Here is a 7,555-nt window from a genome sequence, read left to right as displayed (position 1 = left end):
AGGCTCTCGAGACCTCTGTTACCTCAGAGGCAACATGGAGATGCCCTCGCCCTCCTCAGAGGCGTTTCGGGGTTCGGGGGGGTGCGTCGTAGGGTCTCTGGTGTGCATGGGCCCATCGCCACACGCTGCCGGGGCCAGGCTCTGCCTGTGGAGTGAGAGGCCACCTGCCGCCCAGGACCTGCTGACCACCAGCACCAGGCCATTTCCGTGGACGAGCGGGCTTCTGCGTGGAAGGCCAGGCCTTCGCCCCCTCATTACCTGGTGCGTGTGTCAGAATCGAATCACACTGAGCATTCAGGGACCTAAAATTCAATCACTGGTCATAATCTTTATTCAAACGTTTCCTCCTTGCCTTGGCAAATTTAATTTTTCCTCCGCCTAATGAAGCTCCCTGGAAAAATCTGATCATTACTTCATTCTACTCAGAACAATTAAGCCATGACGGACGAGGCACGGACAGGACGCAGGTTCCATGGGACGGCCTCGGGGGAGCAGATGGGGAGAGGGCGGGGTGCCGCAGTCGGCTGTGGGCACCCGTGGACCGGGGGTGACAGAACGCCAGGTGTCCTGCATTTTCTCAGAAACGAAGACCACTTTAGCTCAGTCACGACCTCCTGTGTGCTCTTCTCAGAGATCAAGGGGAAGACGATTTATCGGATACACTCTATAAAGAATTTATCCTTACGAAGCAGATCGCTTCGCATCGGCATCACTTACAGTTTGGGGGGACGGTCTGAGCCCCCGGCCCAGGTGGGGTCTGGGTGCGTCGTGCACTTCTGCCCCTTCGCGTGCGCCTCTTGGACGCGCCATGGACGTGCCAGGCCAGGCCGGCCCCAAGCTCTGGTGGCACTGCGCACCCGCGATGGAGCTGCGTGACGCGTGCACCCGCCTCCCCAGCACTGCACTCCCACCCGCCTGCCCGCAGCACACGGTCCAGGGCGGGCGTCCACTCCGGCCGCGGCAGGCAGGTCTCCCTGCAGGCTCAGGCCCCGCCGCCTCCAAAAGCACCGCCCGGAGAGCAGGACTCCCGGGCCATCCAGAGGCGCCTGTCTGTCCCCCACACAGACACGCACACGCGCGCGCATGCGCACGCACACGCCTGTACGCAGACTTTGGGGAGGACTGTAAAAGAAATAGAGGCGCCATGGGTCATGGACAGAAGAGAGAGCTGTGTATGTGTGTGCGTGCACGTGTGTATGTGAGCGTGTGTGCGTGCACATGTGTGCACACGTGCGTGTGCGCGTGCGTGCGTGTGCGCGTGTCCGTGTGCATATGTGTGCACGTGTGCATGTGTGTGTGTGCGCGCTGCGCGTGCGTGTGTGTGCACGTGTGCGCGCGTGCATGCGCGTGTGCATGCGCGTGTGTGCACGCGTGCCTTCATGTTTTCACATCTCCGTGATTCCTTGAATGGTTTGCTTTGGGAAATGCCCCCGGTGCGGTTCAGAACCGGCCTCCTTGTTTTTGCTGGGTTGTGGTCTTGCCTTCTAACTCACGCTCTGTCAGATTCGGCTATTTGTGCTGGAAGGAGCCGGCAAGGGGCGAGAGGGGAACCAGCAGGGAGCGCAAAGAACCCGATCTGTTTCTTAAAACATATAAAAATGTCATTCCCCCGCCAGGAAATGACTGCATGCCAGCGGCAGCTCACCATGATTCAGGCCACGAGTGGCATGACAGCAGCTCGGGGCTGCGCTAGATGAACCACGACGGGTGCGGGGCAGGAAGCCCGGGGGACGGTCAGCCTCCTTCCTGGAACAGGCCTGGGGGCTGGCGCAGGGGCTGGGGGCTGGGGACAGGGGGCTAGAGGAACGTTTCACCAATGTGCTCTCTGTTCCATGCATTTTAGATGGTTCATAAAACGTCCCGATTTTACAACAGCTACAGAGTACATGATGTTTTCTCCACTTTGTGGAAGGAACTAAGGTTTTGAGAGGCGAGGTCATTTTCTCCAAAGTGTCCCTAATTCTTGAGTTTCCTCTTACAGCGAATGGCGCGACTGTCCACCCCACAGCTCGAGCCAGAAACCTGGGTCCATCTCAGACGCCCCACTTCCCTTAGCCCACCTTCTCCGCCCGCGGAACAGTGAATGAGCCAGCCCCCCGACCCCGGAGGTGACTCCGAGAACCGGCACCCTGCGTCTCCTCCATTCACCACCAACGTGCGCTCCGCCTGGATTTCTACGTCGCATCCCCACAGCATGGGGCCTGCCAGCTCTCCCCAGTCCACCCGCGGGCTCTCCCGGCTGCCCGCTCGGACACCTGCTGCTCCCTTTTCGGGGAGACCCCGCTGACCGCATCCTCGGCCAGCACCTCAGTGGCTCTCTCTCCAGAAGTCACCGCAGCGCTCGGCACGAGCTGGAATTTTCCGTGCGCTCACCGTCAAGCTGAAATCTCTTTTCCTGGAATCTAAAAGAATTTCAGGTTTATGAAACCGGGATGGTTTTGAGCCAGACATAAATCCTTAGCAACTAAGAACATTTCTGCTTTAAAAAAAAAATTGATTTTATTTCGCCTGAAACTTGGAAGACACACACAAAGTGATCCATTCACGAGAGTTAAAGCACATTTCAGATCTGTTTTAACTTTCACCTGATCATCCCCAAACTATGCCAAATATTTTTCGTAACACATTTTCTGAGCCGCGACCTGGAGCGGAGTGTGAGCCTGCGGCGGGGCGTGGGCTGGCTGAGCTACGGCACGAGGCCTGCATCACATCTGGTTTTCTTCGCCACGCTCCGTGTCCTTCAGGCGCCTGCACGTAGAAGTCAGCCGTTGCTGAGGAAGGGGCAAGCGCGGTCCCTCCCCGGGCGCCGTGGCTAGTACGGCACGAAGCAGGACGTCAGCCCGCATTTTCTGGAAGGACGCGAGGCCTGGGGAGCTCATAGTGAGCAGAAACCGCTGAGCGTCTCACGACTGTTCTGTCGTGACGCCTGGGTGGCTCTGGCCCGCCCTGCCCTCCGTCCCATGTGTCACGGCTCCTCCGTCCCTCCACATTTGGGGAGCCTCCGCCACCAGCTGGCCTCGGCCCGGTGCGCGGCCTCCCGGCTTGCTGTCTGTCTCCCCCGTCAGGCCCGTCGGACAGATGCCGTTACCTGTTTCCTTCACCCATTTCTCCCACCCCCACCCACCTCCCTCCTCTGCAACCAGCAGTCTGTTCCCTGTACCTGAGGTGGGGGCTTTGTTTGTTTAGATTCCACATTACAAGACAGCATATGGCATTTGTCTCTGATTTATTTCACTCAGCATAATACCCTCGAGGTCCATCCATGTCGTCACTAATGGTAAAATTTCATTCTTTTTTATGGCCGAATCATATTCCAGTGTGCGTATGTGTGTGTGTATAATATGTCGCATATGCCATGGTATATATAATGTCGCATGTCATGTGTATATATGTCATGTGTGTATGTGTCACGTGTCATGTGTATGTCACGTGTGTCGTGTGTATGTGATGTCGCGTGTGTCACGTGTATGTATATGTAGCATGTCGTGTGTCATGTGTGTCGTGTGTCGTGTGTGTCGTGTGTATGTGTGGTGTGTCACGTGTACCATGTGTGTATAATGTCGCACGTGCCATGTGTGTGATGTGTCGCATGCGTCGTGTGTGATGTCACGTGTGTCATGTGTCTGTGTAATGTCATGTGTGCCATGTGTATGTGTATGTCACATGTCGTGTGTATGTCGTGTGTGTCATGTGTATGTGTGTCCCGTGTGTCATGTGTATGTGTGATGTCACGTGTGTCGGATCCACCACGTATAATACCCTCGAGGTCCATCCATGTCGTCACTAATAGTAAAATTTCATTCTTTTTTATGGCCAAATCATATTCCAGTATGCGTATATGTGTGTGTATAATATGTCGCATATGTCATGTGTATACATAATGTCACATATGTCATGTGTATATATAATGCCGTGTGTGTCATGTGTATGTATATGTCGCATATGCCATGGCATATATAATGTCACATATGTCGTGTGTGTATATGTCGTGTGCATGTATAATGTGTTGCGTGTCGTGTGTATGTCACGCGTGTCATGTGTATGTATGTCACGTGTGTCAGGTGTATAGTGTCATATATGTCATGTGCGTGTGTCACATGTGTCATGTGTATGTGTGTCGTGTGTGTGTGATGTCACGTGTCATGTGTATGTGTGATGTCACGTGTGCCATATCCACCGCGCTTCTTCATCCCTGCCCCCATCCGTGGGCACCGAGGCGTTTCCACGCCGTAGCTGTCGTGAATAACGCCGTGGTGCACGTGTCTTTTCCAGCTGGCGTTTTCGTTTCCTCCCGGTAAATACCCAGAAGTGGGGCCGCTGGTAATTCCAGTTTCAATTTTTTGAGGAAATTCCATACTGTTTTCCACAGCGGCTGCACAAATTTACATCCCGCCACCATGCACGAGGGCACCCGTTTCTCCACGTCCTCACCACGTCTCTTGTGTTATTGACGACGGCCATCCTGACAGGTGCCAGGTGGTCTCATTGTGGTTCCGATCGCACTTCCCCGATGAGTGTGATGTGGGGCTCGTTTCCTGTACCTGATGGTGATCTGTACGTCTTCTTTGGGAGAATGTCTGTTGAAATCTTCTTGCCATTTTGAACTGAATGCTTGCTAGAACTCACCAGTGAAGCCGTCTGGCCCTGGAGTTTTGTTTGTTTGGAGGTTTTCGATCATTTATTTAATCACAGTAATTGGTCAGTTCAGATTTTGTTTCATCGCGTTTCATTCGTGGAAGGTTGTATGTTTCTAGAAATTCATCCATTTCTTCTAGGCTGTCCAGTTTGTTGGCATTCATTGTTCGCGGTAGTCTCTTGTCATCTGCTATATTTCTGTGACATCATTTGTAATGTTTCTTTTTTCATTTATGATTTTACTTGAGCCTTTCTTTCTTGTTGAGTCTAGCGAGGGGTTTGTCCGTTTTGTTTACACTTTCAAACACCCTCAGTGCCCTTGGCCTTCCCTGTTGTCTAAGTCTGCATTTCCCTTCTTTCTTCTCTAATTTCTGTTATTTCCCTCCACTAACTTTAGCTTTGTTCTTTTTCTCCTTCCTTGAGGCATAAAGTTGGCTGTTTATTTGGGATTTTTGTGTTTGTTTCCGGAGGTAGGTGTTTACTGCTCTGAACTTCCCTCTTAGAACTGTTTGTGCTGCATCGCACAAATTTAGAGATGTTGTATTTCCATTTCTGTTTGTCTCAAGGTATTTTTTCATTTCTCTTTTGATTTCTTCTTTGACCCGTTGGTTATTCAGTAGCATGTTGTTTAATCTCCACATATTTGTGAATTTTCCAGTTTTCTTCTTGTAATTAATTTCTGGTTGAAAAAGTTGGCTGATATAATTTCTTAAATTTATTTTAACTTGTGGCCTAACATATGATCTATCCTGGTAGATGTATAAATTGATACAACTATTTTCAAAAGCAATTTGTATTTATGTGTTAAAAACTATAAAAAATACCCATATCTTTTAACCCGATGTTTATATCATTTAACCAGTAATTCACATCAGTGAAACTGACCAAAAGAAAAACTACTTAATGTATAAAAATATAATCGAGAGAAACAAGTCTAAACATGCCCCCAAAATTCTATGCGCGAAGTTACTCATCGCAGTACGTTTGGAAATAACCCGAGTCGCCGAACCACTCCGTGTTCATTTAAAACACGGTTGCAGAGAGTTTTAAATCCGTCGCGGAGCTGTTCACAGAGCACGGCGTCAGTCGTACAGACGGGGCCTTCCATAGATGGAGACCGGAGGGAAATAGAAGAAAATGGCAATAGCGTCACATTTTGACGCTTGGACATATTTAACCTTTAGGTCTAACTTGTTGGCATTTCTAATTTTCTTAAATGAAGTACATTTTTGGAGGGAAAAGCAAAGCAGGCTTGGGGACGAGCTGGGATCTTCCTGGTGGCCCACGGCTCGTCGGTTGCTCAAGACAGTATCTTCATCTTACACCGCCAACGCACGTGGCCTCCGGCTCACAACCTGCTCCTGGGTGTCACTGCCGGGCAGAGAATGCGTGCTTTCCTCCCGAGCCTGTTTCCTCGGGCTGAGCACGCCTCTGCATCAGTCAGCACCTCGGTATGACGAATGACGTGGTCTCCGTGGTCACAGGCCCCTCGAAGCGCCTGTTGACTCGGTGTCTACAGCCCATCAGCTGGGAGCAGCCCGGCCTTTCGCGTCCAGCTGCTTTGTTCCCTGTCGAACCGCAGATGAGATTTAGAAGTATACTAAATAAATGAAAAACGAAGACAAAGCCCGCCTGGCTGGTGTTCCCACGAGCTATCAGATACCGAGGGGCACAGTCTCCTGGGGTGATTGGCTCACGGTGCTAAGATGCCCAGTTCTTTCCTGACAAAGAAGGAAGTCAGATAGTCCTTGAGAAAATGAGGAGCCGCCTGACGCCAGAGCAGAGAAGCAGCAGCCACAGCCAGCAGAGAGGAACTGAGGTAGCTTGCTTCCTGTCCCTTCTGCAGAGAGAAGAAAGGGGAGGCCCAGAGAAGCTGCGTGACTTGCACGAGGCCACACAGCAAGGAAGCGCCAGAGCCAGAATCAGACCTAAGCGAGTCAGTGAGACTCGGAACAATGGCAGAGTGCGGGGCTTCCTGGGAGAGAACCAGCCTGGGCCCCAGTGAATCGGTGGCTGGGGACCCACGGGAACCCGCTGACCATTGCTTCGGTTTACAGGGCAAAACAAGCAGGCTCCGTGAAATGTGGGGGCAAGGAAGCTGGAGGCTCCCCTCCCGCCACCCAGGGCCACTGGGTACAAATGGGGACTTTACACGCCTACAGAAAGGGCTTTATGCTTTATCGGAAACAAATAAACAAGAATATGGCAGACGGAGGCCACCAAATGTCAATGACACGGGCAGCGGAGATGTTAGTGGCTTTAAACATATCTACTCTCCTTACTTCCTTAGGATCAGAACTGCCATGTCAAGTGAGGTGCAGGGGGAGCAGCTGAAAACTGCATCGTGCAGTCTCCCTTACAGCTGGATGTAGCCCTGCCACTCAGCCCTATGAGAGGGCAGTGGGATTTGCTGGGAGAAGTTTCTGGAATAGCTCCTTTGGAAGTGCACAGAGCTCAGCCCAGGCCTCTTTGGTCTGCTTTCTCTCCCTCCTGCTTTCATCCTGGAATAAAGACGTGAGAGCTGGATCTCCGGCAGCCATCTTGAGCCATGAGAAGCCATGAGTAGGGAGCCAGCCATTGAGGACAGAACTAGAGGGAGAGAAGGACCCCAGGCCCTGGGTCACAGAGCCGCTCTGGATGCTCCGCCCTCAGTCTGGTTTTATGAAAAAGGAAAAAGTGAGCTCTCGTTTAAATTTGTTCTGTCCTTGGTTAATGGCAGCCCATTTCCCATCCTGAATGAGGTAGCACACGCTGGAAATAACATCACACAAATGAACCCTAACAGGACACCCTCGAGGCGTGCCAAGCGCAGTCTCTGCCACATGTTCTGAGGTTTGGGACCCTGCCAACCTCTTTGGGCCTTGATTCCCATCTGTAGACTGGCTTGTTATGGGGCTGAGCACTGAAAATAATCACCTTC

Source organism: Pteropus alecto, unplaced genomic scaffold (genome assembly GCF_000325575.1).
Source record: "Pteropus alecto unplaced genomic scaffold, ASM32557v1 scaffold214, whole genome shotgun sequence".
Taxonomy (NCBI): Eukaryota; Metazoa; Chordata; class Mammalia; order Chiroptera; family Pteropodidae; genus Pteropus; species Pteropus alecto.
Note: the sequence above shows the minus strand (reverse complement) of the source record.